Raw genomic sequence first — 21595 nt, forward strand, 5'->3', positions numbered from 1 at the left:
CTAAGCAAACCAAATCACATATTTTAATTGCTTCACTTAGACAATGATTACTTTCATCAGGTTTATCTTATAAACCCATGAGTATAAATAGTGTCTCAAATTGCTCATTCAGACCAATTTTCAAAAAATCTAATATAATCTAAAATTATGTTATTTTGCGGGATTCCTTATTGGTAAGGGATTTCTTAAATTTGTAAATGTTCATAGTTAAGAATTTTTCGTTACCGTTAATTGTGAGGCACAAAGTTTCAATGATATATCTAGACAATTCTAAAAAAATAAGAAATATTCCATTTTGTATCGAGTTCACAGTTTCAAATATTTTTCAGACTAATAGTTATTACAAGTATGCTTAAATTATTCTCCCTTGTGGATATCAGCACGATGAAGCATATTATGAATCGCATTCTGTATCATAACTAGAATTACTAGACGGAAAGCTTGAATGATTGTTTGGGGCAAATCTGCTAAGCTCGTAACAGTGACAGTGTAGCATAACATTTAATCGTGCTGTTCACGATAAAAAGTCGTTCTTGGTTTGAAGAAATTAGTTCAGAGATAAATGTTGCCTTCAATACCTTTATTATTATTCACCCTTGAGGCGCCAATCAATTAAAAAAAATTAATTGTGAAAATAGTTGTCTAGAAAAATATTTTTAATTGGAATTAAATTATACTAAAAATATCACGATGTAACAAAGATTTTTTCAAAAATAATGGAAAATGAAGTAAACACTTGCACTCTAACATCCTTTAAGAAATATTTATCATTCTGGTTTTTCTTTCATTTTACACCTCGAAACTCTTTACTTTCATACGGTTTTATTAAATGAATGAATAAAAACACCTTTACAAAAAACAGTGAACCTTAATTTATCTAACTAAACAAAAACTAAGCGCTTTTTAAAGAGGGGATAAATGACTGTGAAGAAGTTGTAAAGAGCTTTATCGTGATTAATCTGAAATTGTTGAAACACATAACTTGCTAAACATATTCACAAATGAAGCTTACGTTCGAAAATCAGAATAACCAATTCATCCAGATATTCTCAAGGAGTGAAGACCCCCTTCATTCGTGATTTTTTAATACGTTTCTCGCGGATTGAAGGTAATTTCCTTTTGTATAGTGCTTCTTAAAATTATTGAAAGTTTTAACCTTTACGGCAGTAAAAAGCTTTCCCTTTTTTACCAGGTAGCTTTTTTTACATAGCAAAAACAATAATCAGCTAGGCTAATACCCAATGCACCACCTTAGCGACTTTTGAAGCCTTTAATGCAGGTGGCCGGGTTACAATGTGTAGGAGGGTGGTGGCAAGCCCTGCATGCCACGTGATCGAGCCAACAGCTCCCTACTCTAACTATTACCGTTAACCTCAACAAGTTTTTGTGGAAGGGGAAACCGAAGATCTCTGCGGATAACCCCTTAAACCAGTGGGGAGAGAACTTGCAAACTCTTTGTGGAACGAGTTGTTCAGAGTTTTCACTGAGATCGAACCCGGCTCCTCTTGCTGCGAGGTGAAAGTGCTAACCACTCCGCCACCCCTTTCTTATATCAATTTTATGTGATTTATCTCATGAGGAGACGACTTTTAATTTTGTTTAATTTTTACCTCTCCGAGGGGACTATGTCCCCTAAGAGGGGTTTTACAATCACCGTGTATGTCTGTCTATGTGTCTGTGTGTGTCTGTGTGTGTCTGTGTGTGTTTGTGTATGTCCTTGTGTGTATGGGTGTGTCCTTGTGTGTATGGGTGTGCTTGTACGTAATAGACTGTGGGCACCTACGCCAACTTTTGATACGTGTTATGGGGACTTACGAAATTGTGGGGTCTTACAAACGTCCCCACAGAATAATTGCTTAATTTTGAAAAATATAATTTAGTTACTATTGATTTAAACGCTTCAAAATGTAGAAAACTACACTTCAGGTTCTGTAAAAAACTTATTTTATGTTTAGTATACATTTTTCCCTTAAATAAACATTATTATCGTCAGGTCCTCACAAGCGAATAATTTGGCCAATTTAGTATCTAGCCTTCTCAAAAGATGGCGATAATGTTTAGGAAATATTTTTAAAATACACCAAGTCAAATTTGAAGTTGCGGGGACTTAACTAGTTCCTGTATTTATATAAAGAGGCGGAGTAAGGCTTTCAACAAAACAACTGTAAATGTGAATTTTGTTTGAAAAACTTCGCGCTTTCGTACTGGAAAACCAATTTCAACTTTTCGTTACAAGAAGCAAATATTGAAATGACTTAACTATTTTTTTTTAATTATGAAATCATTTTAAAACATCGTAAAGCCGGTCGCACACTGCAAAAAAATTCTTAAAGTTAACGCTGGCGCCGGATACCAATTTTTTTCAAAACACGTTTTGGTCGTCAGCGCGAAAGAACGCCAGCGCTGGCGTTGGCTTTATTTCCGGAGAATGGCACGCTAGCCTGTCGCTACTATAGAAAACAGGAACACCATCGGATGCGCGCGCAGTCATTTGTTTTGATATCCGTCGTTTCAGTATTGTAGTGTGCGATATATTGTCACCAATACGAGCAACATCGGTGGTGCCAGCAACGGTTGCTAGGACGAGCAACTGTCCAGTGTGCGACGGGCTTAAGCCTATGCCTAAAAAATTGTGGTTGAGCATTTTTAGAAAATGAGTTTTACAATGTTCAATCATGGACTGTAAATTTTAGAGGACCGGTATTCCCGCGGTATTTTACACCCCGTTCACCGATCAGGCTGACGGAAGTCGCTCAAGGTCATTAACTAAAGCGCTTGTCTTTCGGTCGGCCAGATTTCCAGATAACATGCGTGGGGGGGGGGGGGGGACTAGCTCTATGCCTGGTACAAATGACCTTGACGGACTCTCTCTCTCTATTTCGAAGTGATTGATGCACGGGGAAACCAAAATTCTACAGGGGAAGGCAACGCTTTACTCGTCCTCTAAAATTTACAGTCCGTGGTTCAATTAAAATGATTTTTTTAAATTTTTTTCTTATCGCAGTTTTTTCAGTTTTAAATCAATACTTCGTTTCTGTTATAAATAAATAACTCTAAATTTAATCAAAGTTATATTTTAGAGGATAATTTATTGAAAGCAAAAATTTTTAATGATAAAATTTAAATTAAATTTTTATTAAGAACAAACGTAAAAGTGAGGTTTTACAAATATGTAAACTTAATATTTGCGTACAATTGTTTGAAACATGATTTACAGATTTGTAAACATTATAAAAAATGAAGTTCTAATTCAGCTATTATGGGGACATACAATCTTCTAATTTAGCTGTTATGGGAACTCACACCGTGCAAAATTCTATCTTAAGGGGACTTGCGGTTTTTCTAGTAAAGAAGGAAGATACAATATTTTATAATATTAGCAAACATTACTAAATTCGACGAAACATTATTACATGTTAAAGATTTAAGATATATAAACATTATAAAAAATGCCGTTCTAAATTTAGCTGTTATGGGGAGTCACACCGTTCAAAATTCAATATTATGGGGACTTGAGGTTTTTCTAGTATTGAAGGGTTATATAATAAATTATAATTTTAGAAAAAAATTGCTAAATACGAAAACAATTAATACATTTTATACTTGTTACTTTTGTCATTGTATTAAAAAGTGTTTTGTATTGAAAAACATCCACCAAAAATACAAAACAATTCAAATGCTTTCTTTTAACTATTTATTTAGTTTTATTACCGGCACCTTATTTTGGTTTGATATTAATATTTTATACCAGCCAAGAGAATTGGAAACCAGGTGTATATTTATTCCGAGTTGCTACTCCTTTTGTTTAGGCATTCACCTGATTCAGTATATTTTTAATAGCAGCGCAATTCGAAAAGCTGGTTCATTGGTTTTGAATCTTAAACTTAGACGTCTAGCACAAACTAACAAAAATTTGTAACTACATAAAATTAACGGCCTTGGACTTTGGAAAGGTTTAATCCGACACTGTCCAACTGTAAAAATATAACTTCTTATCATTGTGTATTTGCTCGGTTAATTATTATTTCAATTAATATGCACTGTAAAGGAATCTTTATTTTCAATCAAGAACTATTAATAATTAAATTAATTAATATTATTTGGCCAAAGTCATATTAAATATCTGGACTGTGCATACGATGGAACGATATTAAATACCATTCGGAAATCATGGAACAAAATATTAACACCGATTAGGCACCTAGACAATAAACTGATGGACATTTAGTTTATACGGCTGCAATATTTTGGTGATGGCAATTTACCCGGCGATACGATGAAACTTCTATCCATGCTCGTTTATTTTCTGTCCTATAGTTGTTTCCGGGCGTGAATCCCCTCAGGCCCTCACGACACATCGAAACGTACCCACCCTGAGATAGATAAAAATATGTGGAAGAATCGGTAACAGGTGAAAATATTAAATAAACTTGACACAGTCATAAATGACTTCCAACAACAGCCAAATAATCAAACCCAGAACACGCAACTACATCGTAAAAGAAATAGTGGGCAGATGAGTAAAAGAGCGAGATAAAAACTTCTAAAGTGCTGAGTGCTTGGGATAATTTCACTACCGATTTTACCACCTTGGGCACCCTATATTTTTAAATAACTCTGAAAACTTGACTCTGGAGTTATTTTGGTCGAAAAACACGATTCTGAAATTTTCGTAAAGATCCGTGAAGTCGTTTGCTAGTTATGCCATGGTCATTTTTGGTGAAATTACCTTGACCCCTAATATTGAGGGAGCGATTTATCAGCCAAATATTAACCTAAAAAGGTGTACGGTGTATCATTTTAAGGTTAAAAGGAGCGAAAAATAAACTACTCATTTTGAATCCGCATTAAGAGATACTTATATAAAAATCATGTGCAATATTTTGAACTTTGACCTTGAAAAAGAGCCATTTATTTTTTTAAATAGATTTTTTTTGGATTCCCCATTTATGATTTAGGGAAACACAAAATTCTGATTACGTAAAAGTTTTAGTTTTCAAGTAAAAAAATAAAAACCACCATCATGTGGCCGTAAAAAAGTCAAACCATGTTTTGATTTTTAACAAGCGCATACATATTAATTTTGCTAAATGCTTCAAATAAGCTTGTATTTTTTACTTTTATTTTTTACGTGAAAACTAAAACTTACCTAGTAAAAATTTTGTTTTTAACTAAATCATAAGTGGGGGAAATATCCATTTCATAAAAATAAAATGTTCCATTTTCAAGTTCAAAGTTCAAAATATTAAAAGTTGTTTTTTACGTAACTCTTAACGCGTATTCACAATGTGTAGCTCTTATTTTTACTCTTCTTTTTACCTTTAAAATGATACCCCGTACGCTTTTTTAGATACAAATTTGGCTGAGAAATCGCTCCCTCTATATTAGGGGTCAAGTTGATTTCACCAAAAATGACCCCGGCGTAACAAGCAAAATGCTGAACCGATCTTCACTTAAATTTCAGAATCGTTTTTTCCGACAAAAATAACCCGAAGCACAAGTTTTCTAAAAACATAGGGTGCCTAATGTGGTAAAACTGGTAGAGCGCGACACTAATCTCTGTATAATGGGTAGACGTAGTGGCGTAGCCAGAAATTGGTCAAGTGGGGATAGTGTCGAATTCATTGAATGTGAAGAGGGGGTTAAGAAGGGGTGAAAATTAAGTACCGTCCAAAGTAGGCTCAAGTGGTTTTGGACACGGAAACCCCCTTGTCTACGACAGTATAGCGAGTTTAGCGACAGTAGGTGTATTACGAAAACAATGGTCACATTTTATACAAGTAACTTTTATTATTGAAATAAAAAGAGTTTTGGATTTTAAACCATCCACCAAAAATACAAAACATTTCTGATCAAATGCTTTCTATTAATTATTAATTTATAAAGTATTATTACCGGCTACTTAATAGGTTTTGATATCAGATTTTTAAAAATTTTCACGCAATACCAGATTTGAGTGTAAATATTTTCCAGGAATTTTCATATAGTTGTTTAAAACATAGGATTTACAGATTTTAAAACATTATAAACATGGCGTTCAAAAATAAGATGTTGTGGGGACTCAAACCATTCAAATTTCTATCTTATGGGGACTTACACCGTGCAAAGTTCTATCTTATGGGGACTTGCGCTTTTTCTAGTATTTAAGGGTGATTACATATATTAATATTTTAGTAAAAATCACTAAATGTTAAAATAATTGTTACATTTTATTCTTGTTACTTTTGTAATTGAATGTTAAAGAAATGACAAAAAAACCCAAAAATACATAAAACTAATTTAATGCATTCTCTTAGTTATTAATTTTTTTAGTTTTATTACCGGCACTTTATTAGGTTTTGATATCATTTTTTTCAAGATTTTCACGCAATACCAGATTTGTAAGTTAATATTCCTTAGTTATTTCCGTATAGTGGTTACAGATTTGAAAACATTATAAAAAATGGCGTTCTAAAATAAGCTGTTGTGGGGTCTCACACCTTGAAAAATTCTATTTTATGCGGACTTGTGGTTTTTCTAGTATTTAAGGGTGATGTTATAAATTATAATTTTGGTAAAAACTTCTAAGTGCGAAAACAATTGTTAAATTTTATACTAGTAACTTTTGTAATTAAACGTGAAAGAGTTCAAAAAATATCCACCAAAAATGCATAAAATTAAACTAATGCAATCTTTTAGTTATTAATTTTTTTAGTTTTATTACCGGCACTTTATTAGGATTTGATGTCATTTTTTTCAAGATTTTCACGCAATACCAGATATGAAAGTAAATATTCTCTAGGAATTTCTATATAGTTGTTCAAAACATATGATTTACAGATTTGAAAACAGTATAAAAATAGAGGTTACTGCTCATTGGTTGGCAATAAAAAATTCGTCACGTGTTAAATTAGGCAAATTAGAATAGCTGAAAATACATTGCGCTTACTTTGCCCTAATTTACTTCTGATACAACTTTGATAAAAATTAATCCTGTTTCGGGGGTCCCGCTGGAGGAAATCTTAGAGACTATTAACTTAGCAGAATACACTATTTTAGCAATTGCATATAATCCTGGTTATTGTAATGGTTGATATATACTGAAATGATTATTGTTGGATAGGAAAATAAAAGAATCGTGATAAAAGTTAATTTTTTTATTTTAAAATAATAGGGATGGTGAGTAGTATCCTACTGCTATGGATTTCGCCCCCATCGTCCCAGTATAATTGATGCTCTATGACTTGAAGAAGCATCCTTCGACGTCCCTTGGCCTCTCCCGCCTCAAGGCTAACAGAACAATACATAAAATTTTAACTATAGTACAGTACAGTATAAATAATTCGTGAAATTTAATTTATTACCTTATTCTAAGTTCAAATTTAATTGACTCGTCGTTAGCGCTTTGTAATAAAATCCCCTTGATCTCTTCTATTCTACATGAAGAAAATTAAAATCTTAAATTTTTTTGTCCCAAAAGTTATTTAAATGTTAAAATAATATTTACCGCATTTTGATTTCTTTTTGAATTGTCCTGATCAGAATAATTTGTTCTAATTTTTTTACCCCGTTTTTATACCTTTCTCCCACCCCACCAATTCCTACCCCCTATATCCTATCTCCTTCTTTCCCTTGGTGAAATCTAAGTTAGAGAGTGTGGAATCTATTCAGTGTGTAAATAAATAAGTGGGTAAAGTCGGTAAATTTTTCCATGGGTTAAATAGTGTTCGTAGATAATTAATTTCGCGAGACTGGGAATTTCCACCATCTTCCTCTGAATTATCCCTAGCCTTACAGTTGGGAAAGAATCTAGCATGTTCCGATTCTGGTACGTCTCCTGATTTCCATCCTTCTAATACGCCATGGCATTTGTAGCATCTGACTGCGTCGTCTTGTTGAATAAAGTAGAATCGAGCCTTCGCTAGTTGCTCCTTAGTGACGTGCGGATTTTTCCAGTGACGAAACGTTTCAAGTCGATACGCTTCGATTTCCATAGCTGATCTAGACCAAATATGTTCTATAGTTTCAAATGATACATTCTCTAAGCCTACATTTACCCCTAAGTCTACTAAACCTAATTTTATCAATATGGTTAAATTTCTACGCTAAAATTCTCAATATAAACGCTTTTTTCAATATGCAAATTGTTTTAAATATGTCTAAAAATATAGTCTATTACAAAGAAAAAATAGTTACTTACTTCACGGCAGGGCCGTCTTTACGTGATTAGGGGCCCCTGGGCAAAGCGATACGCGGGGCCCCTAATAATTCCAGACAATTTCTTAAAGGCCTAGGTTTTTTTCTGCCTGTCCCCCTTTAAATTAACTTATTGGAGCACAAATACCCCGGTGGTAGGCCAACCGCTGAACATGTTGGCCTAATTTAAAGGGGGGCAGGCAGAAGAAAAACTAGGCTTTTAACCTCCAATGCAAAGTCCATCGTCGCCCTAATCTTCAAATATTGGTTCAAATAAAAAAATGCGACGGTCTACACCGTCTATATCACGAAAAGACATGTTTTAGATAGTTTAAAAATTTGTAAAATGTAAATAGACAATACTACAATTTAAAAAATGTGAAAAACAATATTTGTAAGATTCATCTTTTTCACATTACAAAAGATGAAAATGCGGCCCTCTAGAATCTTGGGCCCCTCCAGAATCTTGGGGCCCTAGGGCAGTGCCCTATTTGCCCAATGAGAAAGACGGCACTGCTTCACGGGTAGAAATCCTTTGTTGTAGAAAAGACTAAGCGATCCGTCAGCAGGTCGTTACTCGTCAATGTGCCGAATTGCGCGTGTAAGATTAATTTATTCCTATCTTGTTGAGAATAATTCATCACGTGATCTAAACTTCAAATAACCCTCAAATTCTATTGGCTGTCTCTCTCTGAGAGTTTAAACTGCCTCTAATGATTGACGGCACATATTAACCCACTTGAGTATTTGGAAAAAACCCTTTGCTACTCGAAGGAGAGTTTTGGAAATACCACGTTGACGATATCAAAATCGAGCTCTCACTTGAAAATGTTTACGGAAAACAATCCTCTTGGAAAATTGAGTTACGTAGAAGATTGCTAAAAAAATGGCTAAGTGTTATGTTTTTTTCAATAATGAGTCTTATTTTTTACATTTTAAAGTATTTATTAAGAGTGAAAAATCCCATGACTACACTGACGGCATATCTTAAGTACCAGTGGAAAAAAATCCATTGCTCAAAGTTCAGTTATCTTATTAATCGGGTGCGCGCGCACAGAAAATGAAAGTCACGTGAGAATCGGTACGTCACTGAAAATAGGGGAAGTGTCATCACTAGAGTTCTTTAATCAATATATTTAATTAAGGATTATTTCAAAGTTTAGATGGCGCCATGGTACTAAATACAATAACCCCAAACTAAAATATGGTAATAGTATGCAATAAAGAACGCAAAACGTATTTAAAGGCTTTATTATTTTCGATCGCGTTGGTTCTTTTTCCTCTGATCTCCTAGTTTCTGCCTCTGTCTTTAGTATTTATAAATATTTTCCTATCCATAAACCATTTCCTAACCAGTGGACTTTGATAGCACTAAAATTTTACTTATAATAATACGCTGAAATACATTTTCCAATACGCAAAAAATTAAAGCTAGACCTAAAAACCTGTAAAGTGTAAAAAGCTAAGATTAAATTTCTAAGCCTAACCCATGAAAGTACATTTTCCGTAAATCATATCCTAACATGAATGCATTTGTTAAGAATAAATGTTTTTTTTTAAATATGCTAATTAATTTCGTAAACAAGCATAAATTTTAGTTTTCCCTTCCTCTAAAATATCTAATAGAGCTAGTACATTATCGATAAATATACATGTTCTTGGGGAATAAGAGACTTTTTTTTAGCAAAGATAGTATGAATCCGGCGATTGTTATCAGATCCATGCTGCCTGGTGTATCTTTGTACCAGCCAGATGTCGCTAGATCCTTCAACGTATAAATATTTCACATGGTACTATGAAATTCTACGTGTAAAGTTCAGTTATCTTATTAAACGTGAGCGCGCATAGAAAAATGAGCGAGTCACGTGAGAATTGGTACGTCACCGGAAATAGGGGAAGTGTCATCACTTGAACCCTTTTATCAATATATTTCATTAAGGATTATTTCAAAGTTTAGATGGCGCCATGGTACTAAATTCAGTAACCCCAAACTAAAATATGGTAATAGTATGCAATAAAGAACGCAAAACGTATTTAAAGGCTTTATTATTTTCGATCGCGTTGGTTCTTTTTCCTCTGATCTCCTAGTTTCTGCCTCTGTCTTTAGTATTTATAAATATTTTCCTATCCATAAATCATTTCCTAACTGGTGGACTTTGTTAAGACTAAACTTTTACTTATAATAATACGCCGAAATACATTTTCCAATACGTAAAAAATTAAAGCTAGACCTAAAAACCCGAAAAGTGTAAATAGCTAAGACTAAATTTCTAAGCCTAACCCATGAAAGTACATTTTCCATAAATTATATCCAAGAAAAAACCTGAGGACGGCTATAATATGAACATATACCTAAAAAAATCGGGAATTAAACAAAAACAACCCTAAATTTACTATTTTTATATTCACACGTCCTCAATTATGCAAATTTTATATTAACATTTCTACTATACATATTTCATAAATTATATTTACATAAATAATTATTTTTTATATAAAATAGTACAATTCTATCAGAACTTAAACCGGAAGATTCAGGCATATAATTTCCAAATATACAAACTACATTTGGAGTACTAATATTTATACTCACACAATTATATTTCGTACTAACAATTTCACCATCTTTTAAACTTTCAAATACTGCCAAGTGTTCGTCGCATATTTTTGTACTTCTCAAGGTGTTAAAGAAAAAGTGGTTCGCACCAGAGCAAACTTTTTTCAATTGAAAAAGCATTTCACACCCCGAAACTGTCACTTAATGACCATGTGTAAAATTGGGCTTACGTGATTTCAAGTAATTTAACATCCACGATTTTCCTTCATTTCCATCTTTTCCTATTACAAATATTATTTTTTGGTCTGAGATAATTAAATGTTCCAATAAACTTTTCTGCCATGGTCTAAGTGCTATATATTTGTTTATTCGTTTAGTGGTTTTCATTTGTTCCACCCAAGCACTTGTCAAATTTCCAAAGAGACGCGATGCGATGGTAGTCCAGATCGAGCAACGGCTTCTGCGCGGACTCGTTGTTTATCAATTTCCGCTTTTACTTTGCCTAAGTTTACTTTGTGAGGGTCTAATATGTCGACTCAGTTGTGATTTAAGCGATTTATTGCACGTTGTACATGATGTACGTTTACATTTATGGGTTCTTAATCTATAGCTACGTATTCGTTTCTCGCAACTTGGACACTGAATATATTTGTTTCGACCCATTTGGAATATATTCAAAGGAGACAAACACGTACTTTTTACTCGAACCGAGTCTATTCATAAACTGTTCTCGATTTTTGGGGGATCTCCGTATATAAAGTTTAAAATGTGTGTTCTGAGGGTAGAAATAATATCAGCCCTATTTTGATTTTCTTCCAAGTTAAGTGTTTCAGATAACGTTTACTTATTCCGCACCTTCCATCCATTTTTTCACATTAATTTGATATAACCTTGTATCTTCCTACAATTCAGTTTTATGCTATGTACAATTCCCTTATTCATTACATCATTCCAAATTTAGTCTAATTCATTCACGGGCGTTGATCTTGTGAAATGGATATTCCAATAAAACCTTTTTCTTATATCATCGCTTCTGATTAATCTGAATGCTGTCAATATAAAAAACATCAAATGCTATATTTAAATATAAAGGATAAACACTGCTTAGGTTAAGGATAGATTGAAATGGAATATTTAAGTAAATAAGCATAAATTTCGGAGGGCCTTTTCCTCCAAAATATCTAAAAGGGCAAGTACATTCTCGATAAATATACAAGTTCTTTGGAATAAGAGACGTTTTTATCAAAGATAAGCCAAGTTTATACCTTATTGTCATTAGTTCCATAACAAGAACCACGTTGTAACGTGATAATGGCTACCCCTATCGAGAATTTTCGGCACTAAGAAATTCTACGTTTCTATGTATTATACGGGTTTTGACAGATTGATATTTTAAATATCCGTGAAACGTAAACTTATCAGAATAAGAAATGGCATACAATGAGATTAGATAACTAGATAACGATCATTGATAATAAAATTCTAATCGTGTAAATCTATCATATATTTTTTACTAATAATAAAAATATTTAAGAAACATGCTATAATTTTTAACATATATAAGACAATTTTTTTATTCACTATATAATCCCTTTTTTTTCAAACTTAGAAGTTAGTTTGTATGAAATACTTACTAATAACTGAAAAATAGACTTTAGAGTGGATAATTAAGTATTTTTCAATCCTTTTACCTATATTTACATATTGGAATTGTTACAAAAGGTTCTTTTAAACGTAACTTAGTACATTAATTTATTTTGGAAGTTCAAAACGTATTAAGTGCCCTTCATAGTTCTATAAAAGTATTTCATTTACAAATTAAATTAATATTTTCTTCAAACTTTCAATTCGTTATAATTTGAATTTAAATGAAAACATCATGGATTATAGGTGCGTAATCTACTATTAGACCGAACGGATTAAAAATACTTAAAGTAAGTGGTTTTACTGATAAACTCTAAAGGAATTTTGGAATTTTCTAGAATAGCAAAGTAAAACTAAAACGTAAACCAAGTTTAAAACGAAACTAATAACTGGGAGAAAGGTTGAAGTAAGTAATTTTTTTGATTTTTCGTTTTTTAATTTTTGAGTTCCCTTTATTATTATAAACTAAATTAAATATAATTTTTGAAAATTTGTGATAAAATATCTGCTCCTTCGTGTTTAACATATATTTAAAAACTCGAGATTTTAATGATTTGTTTTCAAAGCATGAAAAATATAGCAGATCCTTTGATTTTAATTGTAGTTAGTAGTTACTTAAAAAAAGTCGCTAGCTGACTTGAATCTGGTGTAGTTAAATTTTAAAAATGTGTATTTTAAATTTTGTTTGTAAAAGTTTTTTTTTGAAAAAGTTTAGTATTATAGTTTAAATTTATTAAATAAAACAAAATATAAATTATACATTTGGTTTAGTATTTTACTATTGCAAGTAAAATTAACAGTAATTTCAATTACTTTTTTAGTTTTTTTTGACAAATATGCAAACTATTTAGTTATTTTAAAAACAAATACGTCGAATTATTTGGTATTCTAAATACTATTGGTTAGTTTTTATATCTTCAATTTTATTTTTCAGAACAATTTATCTTTGTCTAGCTTCTTCTAACTTTAATTTAGATGTCCTTAAAGCCAAGTATTTAACAAATTTTGTAACCAAGTAGATGGACCTTTAAACAATTTTTCAGTCATGTAGTCAAGGAAATGTTCAAATATACGTGTATTTGGTCATTTTGATGGTCAAATAGCCCAGTATGGAACTGCCAGATGATAGTCAGACGTTGAGACGTAGGTGGCGCCCGTGCACCAGCGTCCGCGCCCTCCCCGTCGTTGCCTCGAGCCCCCGTCGACGTCTGAAATGGGGCAATAGTAAAATACTAAACCAAATGTATAATTTATATTTTGTTTTATTTAATAAATTTAAACTATAATACTACACTTTTTCAAAAAAAACTTTTACAAACAAAATTTAAAATACAAATTTTTAAAATTTAACTACACCAGCTCCAAGTCAGCTAGCGACTTTTCCTTTTTATAAGTAACTACTAACTACAATTAAAATCAAAGGATCTGCTATATTTTTCATGCTTTGAAAACAATTCATTAAAATCTCGAGTTTTTAAATATATGTAAAACACGAAGGAGCAGATATTTTATCACAAATTTTCAAAAATTATATTTAATTTAGTTTATAATAATATAGGGAACTCAAAAATTGCTTACTTCAACCTTTCTCCCAGTTATTAGTTTCGTTTTAAACTTGGTTTACGTTTTAGTTTTACTTTGCTATTCTAGAAAATTCCAAAATTCCTTTAGAGTTAACAGTAAAACCACTTAGTTTCAGTATTTTTAATCCGTTCGGTCTAATAGTAGATTACGCAAGAGATAAGTGAGTGTGTCTACCGATAAGGGGGCACCTGCGGGCGGGGGAAACGGGGGTGAGACGGGCCCCTGTAGGGGCCCCCCATTTGCGTACATTTTCGACAGGTCAAAAGGTCAATAGCTGGGGGCACCCCATTTTAGGGTCAATAGATGATTTACGATGTTACCCTCATAAAACCTGGGTCAATAGGTCATCTGCCCCTATGGTGCTGACACGATGTTATGCAAACAGCTATAAACCGTTAAATAGGGTGAAACGGGCCCCTGTAGGGGCCCCATTTTGAGGCAATATTCGGCAGGTCAATAGGTTAGGTCAATAGGTTAGATGATTTACGATGTTACCCTGGGTCAATAGGTTATCTGCCCCTATGGCGGTGACACGATGTTATGCAAACAGCCGATCCGTCATAGTTAATATCTGGAGGCACCCCATTTTAGGTCAAAAGGTTAGCTGATTTACGATGTTATAACCCATAAAACCCAGGTGTTAACCCATTTTAGGTCAATAGGTTATCTGCCCCTATTCGGCAGGCGGTGTGGACTGACACGATGTTATGCAAACAGCCGTTAAATTGTTTCCGTCATAGTGAATGTCGGGCCTAGGGCACCTGTCTTTTCGAGTTGGTAATAAATAGTTCAATGGGTTTTCGCCGACAAACACTTTCAAACACTTTCGGGCCCCTAAGGGTTGTAAAAGGGTACCGTAAAATAGCGGGTGGTCATCGGTAAAAGTGTTTTGGAAAAAAAGAGCAGAGTGTATACAAATTATAAGGTTTTATTATTGCTCCCAATCGCTAGAAATTGGCTTTTTTTCCCATTCACTATAAATCGCAGCAGTTTGCCCGAATTAGTTTTATCTCTCCGAAATAATTAATGTACCCAAAATTGGACCGCCAGTTTATTATTCTTTTTAGGGGGATCTCTATGGGCGTTTAACATTACAATAAAGCTAAAGGGTCCAGTTTGGGGTACATTTGGTCCGAAATGGGGTACATAGGGGCGAAAATGGTGACTTTGGTCGTTTTTAGGGTACATTGGGTCCATTTGGGTCCATTTTTGGGTACATCCGAATTTCAATTGGAAAAACGAAGAGCCGTAATTTGTTCCACCCATCCCTAAACTCCTTAAATTTATTGCTATAATTTATTTATCGCTGGCGAATCCTAGAATATAATTCATAAGGACAAGTTATTTAAATTTAATTTAGAACTTTTGTTTACATGATTACGACTAATCCGATATATAATCCGTTTAAATCGTAATTTATCTATATAATTGTAATTAATTCGACATTTTAAAGGGTTAAAACGAACTACCTTCTGCAACTTGTATAAATAATTTAATTAAAAGTTCTAACTCACGTATTTGTAGTGTCTAGCCGCAGTATCGTCTGACATACGAGGGACAGCGACAGTGGACCCAGGAACGTTATCTACACAGCTTCGGTTAGACATGATGCTCGAGAAACGGTTTGTAGTGTACTGCCGATGGATGACGGGGTGAATGTCTTATATATAGCGATAATAATTTGATGACGTAATCAGGATGACGTAATGGGTTTACTCAATGACTCACGCGATTAGTCAAATTATGCGGTGTTATGTGTATAGCGACGGCCATATTGGTAAACCAAAGAGATAGAAATTCTACAAGTCCCATTAAAAGTAAAATCAACGCGATTAGTAATGCGTTTTTAGGATTGTTCGCGATAAGCCGACTAACGGGAGAGGCGGGGATAGAACCTTCCATACCGGAAGTTAGCAATAAACCAAAAAACGGATTTAAACTTTATATATTTTATAAAAAAGCAAATGGCATACAAATAATTAAAATAAGCAAATAACTAAAATAAACAAATGACTAAAATATACAAAAAGAAATATTGACAAATAAATAATATATAGAAAGGAATTATTTACAAATGAAAAATACAAACGAGAAATGAAAAAATATATACAATAATTAGAGGCTGTCGATGAGTAGTTGTTGGAGCATGTCGTGGAACAGCCCCTCTGTGTCGTATACAGCTTGGGACTGCTCCTCGCTGTCGGTGTACGCGAGACACGCTCCAACCTTCCATCGACACAACTCACTTATTTCGAGCGAAAACCTAAAAAAAAGGTGTGGAGGGTTGTAAGACGTAAATTTAAATCGTATGAAATAACTTAAAATTACCTTTGAGCGAAGGCCACGACTTCGAGACTCTGTTGGTGGTCTGCTCCCATGGGGTTCCTTTTTAGAAAAAAAAAAGACTGAGCAACACGGCGTTTTTTGTAAAAAAAATATATGCGTACGTTATAAGGGAGTCGCTGGGTGGGAATAACCGGAGCCTAGGGTCAATTTCGTCTAAGTCGACCGGCTCTACGGGGATTACCTCCGGATATGGGGTGTCTAATAATAGAATTAAATAAATAAAGAGACAAGGTATAAAATAAAGAATTTATTTATTTATTTTTATAAGAAAACCCGGTTGTGGAAAATGAGGTCTAATAAAACCCGCAGGGTTTACAGGTCGCTGTCGAGCTGAACCGCCGACATCGCCAATGACGGGGAGGTCGTCACCGTCAGGAACGCCCGGGCCTCAAAGAGGGCCGAAACGTCTCTGATGAGACTAAACAAATATATATTTTAAAATACGGAATATATTATTATCAATATTAAGGTATAAATTCAAGCTTACCCATCCCCGTCAATGACGAAACCAGGTCCGGCGGCAGGGATTACGTCGGCGGGTCGCTGGAATTGCGGGTCCGGACAACATCCTTCACCTTCCGAAGAAAAGCGACTCCAGCTACCCGCTTCAGCAGCAGCCTCCAAACCCTGCGGGTTGAACAGGTATTCACCCTCTTGTACTAAGGCGAAGCTGAAAATATATATATTATTATTAAAAACCCCAGCCAAAATCGAAAAAGGGTTTATTTGGGGGAAATATCAAAATAACATTTAGAGATCACCGAACTAAAAAACTCACATGTCGACGTCCTCATCCGAGAACAGAGGCGATGGACTTCTGGATGTCATGATAGCAGAGTTGTGATGTCTTAAGGATCCAGTTCCAGGGTTTTTATACCAAAAGGACCCCCATACCCACTTTGAGGGGCACCCACCATACGTAGGGGCCATTTGGGATGTAAAAACAAAAATCTATGAGAATCCCTCGTAGTTTAAACCGAAATAGTTAAAAGGATCTATTCCACATAGTTTATGGGGCTCCATAAAAGTCTACGCGCAACAACATTCATTTATAACCATTTTTCGACAAAACGTTTGTCACCAAAAAATATCTAACACTTTGAAACGTCTTTTTTAAAAAGGTTTGAGTATATAACTCTTTCACCATGACCATCCTTCGACGCTTAAAACCAGCTGTGAAAACAATCGCTTTTTATAAACATTTCGGTGCGCAAAAAAAGCAAACTATTTTAACAATACCCGATTGGACGCGTCATGTTAAATTCAGGAGTCGCGCGTGGATCAAACTTAATTTGCATCGTAAAAAAGGTAAGGGTTGACACAAAAAAAGAGCCCCTAAACCATTTTCCCTTCAAAGAAAAAGACCGTAGGGGCCCACATCGTTCAATTAAGACTCGAGCGGCGTGGGCCCAAAGGATTCCACACTAAGGGTTTGGTGTCTAATAAAACAGCGGCTCGTAAAAAAATTTGGGGCCGCTCGGAGAACAAGAAGGGCACCGTCAAAAAGTTTTTTTCGTATATTCACCCCAGTTTTGTCAAAATAGTCAAAAGAGTTTTCTGCGTTTCTTTTGAAAAACAACATTTGTCAGCGATAAAAGGATGAACCGCCAGAGGCCTCCCTTTTGAATTTTTTTATGGTTAGCCATTGCCTCTCGCTATCAAACAACTCTCTATTTTTTGATATGAGAGTTTCGTCTGATTTGAGAAGCGTACTATATTTAGCCAAATTAATTGAGAACTTGGGCCAAGTAACCTGAGAATTTGGTCAAGTTAAGTCCTATATCAGTTATATAAAACCTGAAATTATTTATTTTTTTTGCATTCTAATTTAAACATCACTTTAAAAACCTTATGCAAGTCAGAATAGTTGTGTAGAGTACTAATAAATAATTTATGTCCATTTTAAATTTTTGTTGTATCGCATTATAATATTTTTTTGCCGCGTAAAAGAAAAATAATTTTTGTAATATATCATCTTATAAAATGTTTTGTAAAAAAATAAATATTTTTATTATCTTATAAATCAGACTCGTTATTTCTCCTTGCTCGCGTCTTTTTTGTTTTTAGATTACGCAATTAATAGTTCATTGGTGCATAATAACGTAGAAATTTTTGGGTTCAATTGACCTGATGAAAACTTTTCATATGGTAAAGTTACTGGACTGAACTTTGACTTTTGAAATTTTTTCACTCAGAATCATCACATTAAATGGGAGCTACTCTGTATCGTAAAATTAAAAACTCAAGCAATTTTTTTTCCCCAAATTCATTTTTAACTTATCTTAAAACACGCTTCCCTAAGTCTGACTAGCTCTGTAGGTTAATAATAAAATAGCTAAATATTTTTTGGGAGTCAATAATTTTGATTCTGAGTGAAATATTTGCATATATTACAGTATTAGTTTGGCTAATTAATTGTTTTTCATCTGCTACTATACTCAATGGGTGAACATAGAATAACAAAGGTAATTTTCCACTATATTTAAAGCCAACTTCCCTTACATTTCACTATGAAAACACTGAAGCTTCTTTCAATGCGATAACTTTATTACATGCATTTTTTTGCCCAGGATTACAATTATTGAATCGAAAAAAATATGTGACCACCTTAGAATTACCCAACACAGGTATTCAGAAGAGATGGTGTTCAATTTAAAAAAATTACTTTTTTTTGGATCCACCCTATATCAGTTATATAAAACTTGAAATTATATTTTTTTTTAATTCTAATTTAACCATCACTTTAAAAACGGTAACTTCCCTTAAATTTCAAACTGAAAACACTAAAGTTTCATGCAATCCAATAACTTGGACTTTTGAAATTTTTTCACTCAGAATCATCACATTAAATCAGAGCTACTCTGCATCGTAAAATTAAAAACTCAAGCAATTTTTTTGCACAAATTCATTTTTAACTTATCTTAAAACACGCTTCCCTAAGTCTGACTAGCTCTGTAGGTTAATAATAAAATAGCTAAATATTTTTTGGGGGTCAATAATTTTGATTCTGAGTGAAATATTTGCATATATTACAGTATTAGTTGAAAAAATTTCATTTATGTCCATTTTAAATTTTTTGTTGTATCGCATTATAATATTTTTTGCCGCGTAAAAGAAAATTAATTTTTGTAATATATCATCTTATAAAATGTTTTGTAAAAAAATAAATATTTTTATTATCTTATAAATCAGACTCGTTATTTCTCCTTGCTCGCGTCATTTTTGTTTTTAGACTACGTAATTAATAGTTCATTGGTGCATAATAACGTAGAAAATGTTTTGGGTTCATTGGACCTGATGAAAACTTTTCATATGGTAAAGTTACTGGACTGAACTTTGACTTTTGAAAATTTTTCAATCAGAATCATCACATTAAATGGGAGCTACTCTGTATCGTAAAATTAAAAACTCAAGCAATTTTTTTCCCCAATTTCATTTTTAACTTATCTTAAAACACGCTTCCCTAAGTCTGACTAGCTCTGTAGGTTAATAATAAAATAGCTAAATATTTTTTGGGAGTCAATAATTTTGATTCTGAGTGAAATATTTGCATATATTACAGTATTAGTTTGGCTAATTATTTTTTTTTCATCTGCTACCATACTCAATGGGTGAACATAGAATAACAAAGGTAATTTTCCACTATATTTAAAGCCAACTTCCCTTACATTTCACTATGAAAACACTGAAGCTTCGTTCAATGCGTTAACTTAATTACATGCAATTTTTTTGCCCAGGATTACAATTATTGAATCGAAAAAAAATATGTGACCACCTTAGAATTACCCAACACAGGTATTCAGAAGAGATGGTGTTCAATTTAAAAAAATTACTTTTTTTGGATCCACCCTATATCAGTTATATAAAACTTGAAATTATATTTTTTTTTAATTCTAATTTAACCATCACTTTAAAAACGGTAACTTCCCTTAAATTTCAAACTGAAAACACTAAAGTTTCATGCAATCCAATAACTTGGACTTTTGAAAATTTTTCACTCAGAATCATCACATTAAATCAGAGCTACTCTGCATCGTAAAATTAAAAACTCAAGCAATTTTTTTGCACAAATTCATTTTTAACTTATCTTAAAACACGCTTCCCTAAGTCTGACTAGCTCTGTAGGTTAATAATAAAATAGCTAAATATTTTTTGGGGGTCAATAATTTTGATTCTGAGTGAAATATTTGCATATATTACAGTATTAGTTGAAAAAATTTCATTTATGTCCATTTTAAATTTTTTGTTGTATCGCATTATAATATTTTTTGCCGCGTAAAAGAAAAATAATTTTTGTAATATATCATCTTATAAAATGTTTTGTAAAAAAATAAATATTTTTATTATCTTATAAATCAGACTCGTTATTTCTCCTTGCTCGCGTCATTTTTGTTTTTAGACTACGTAATTAATAGTTCATTGGTGCATAATAACGTAGAAAATGTTTTGGGTTCATCTGACCTGATGAAAACTTTTCATATGGTAAAGTTACTGGACTGAACTTTGACTTTTGAAAATTTTTCACTCAGAACCATCACATTAAATGTGATCCACTCCGTATCGTAAATTTAAAAGCTCAAGCAATTTTTTCCCCCAAATTCATTTTTAACTTATCTTAAAACACGCTTCCCTAAGTCTGACTAGCTCTGTAGGTTAATAATAAAATAGCTAAATATTTTTTGGGAGTCAATAATTTTGATTCTGAGTGAAATATTTGCATATATTACAGTATTAGTTTGGCTAATTATTTTTTTTTCATCTGCTACCATACTCAATGGGTGAACATAGAATAACAAAGGTAATTTTCCACTATATTTAAAGCCAACTTCCCTTACATTTCACTATGAAAACACTGAAGCTTCGTTCAATGCGTTAACTTAATTACATGCAATATTTTTGCCCAGAATTACAATAATTGAATCGAAAAATTATCCAACTCAGCTTATCAGACTTCGGCAAAGTGGTTTTTAAGTGATGGTGATAAATAACAAAATATACTTCAGCTTTTGAATAAAATTTACTGTTACTATAACGGTTAATCGACGAACAGGACTATAACTGTTGCGTACAGCAACTATCTAGTAACTCTAACGGTAAAAGTTGGTACTGGAATTTACCTGTTAAAATTTAACAGGAATTTAACAGGAAGCTACAGTAATTTTTCACAGTGTACCATATGAAAGTATTAATTTTCAAAAAGTGCATTTAAATTGAAGTGAGGCCTATTTTTGGATTCCCCTTGTTCCTCCTTCTTTAATCCCAGCATGTTTCCCCTTTTATCATGGTGTC

Source organism: Leiobunum rupestre, chromosome 8 (genome assembly GCF_980474605.1).
Source record: "Leiobunum rupestre chromosome 8, qqLeiRupe1.1.hap1, whole genome shotgun sequence".
Taxonomy (NCBI): domain Eukaryota; kingdom Metazoa; phylum Arthropoda; class Arachnida; order Opiliones; family Sclerosomatidae; genus Leiobunum; species Leiobunum rupestre.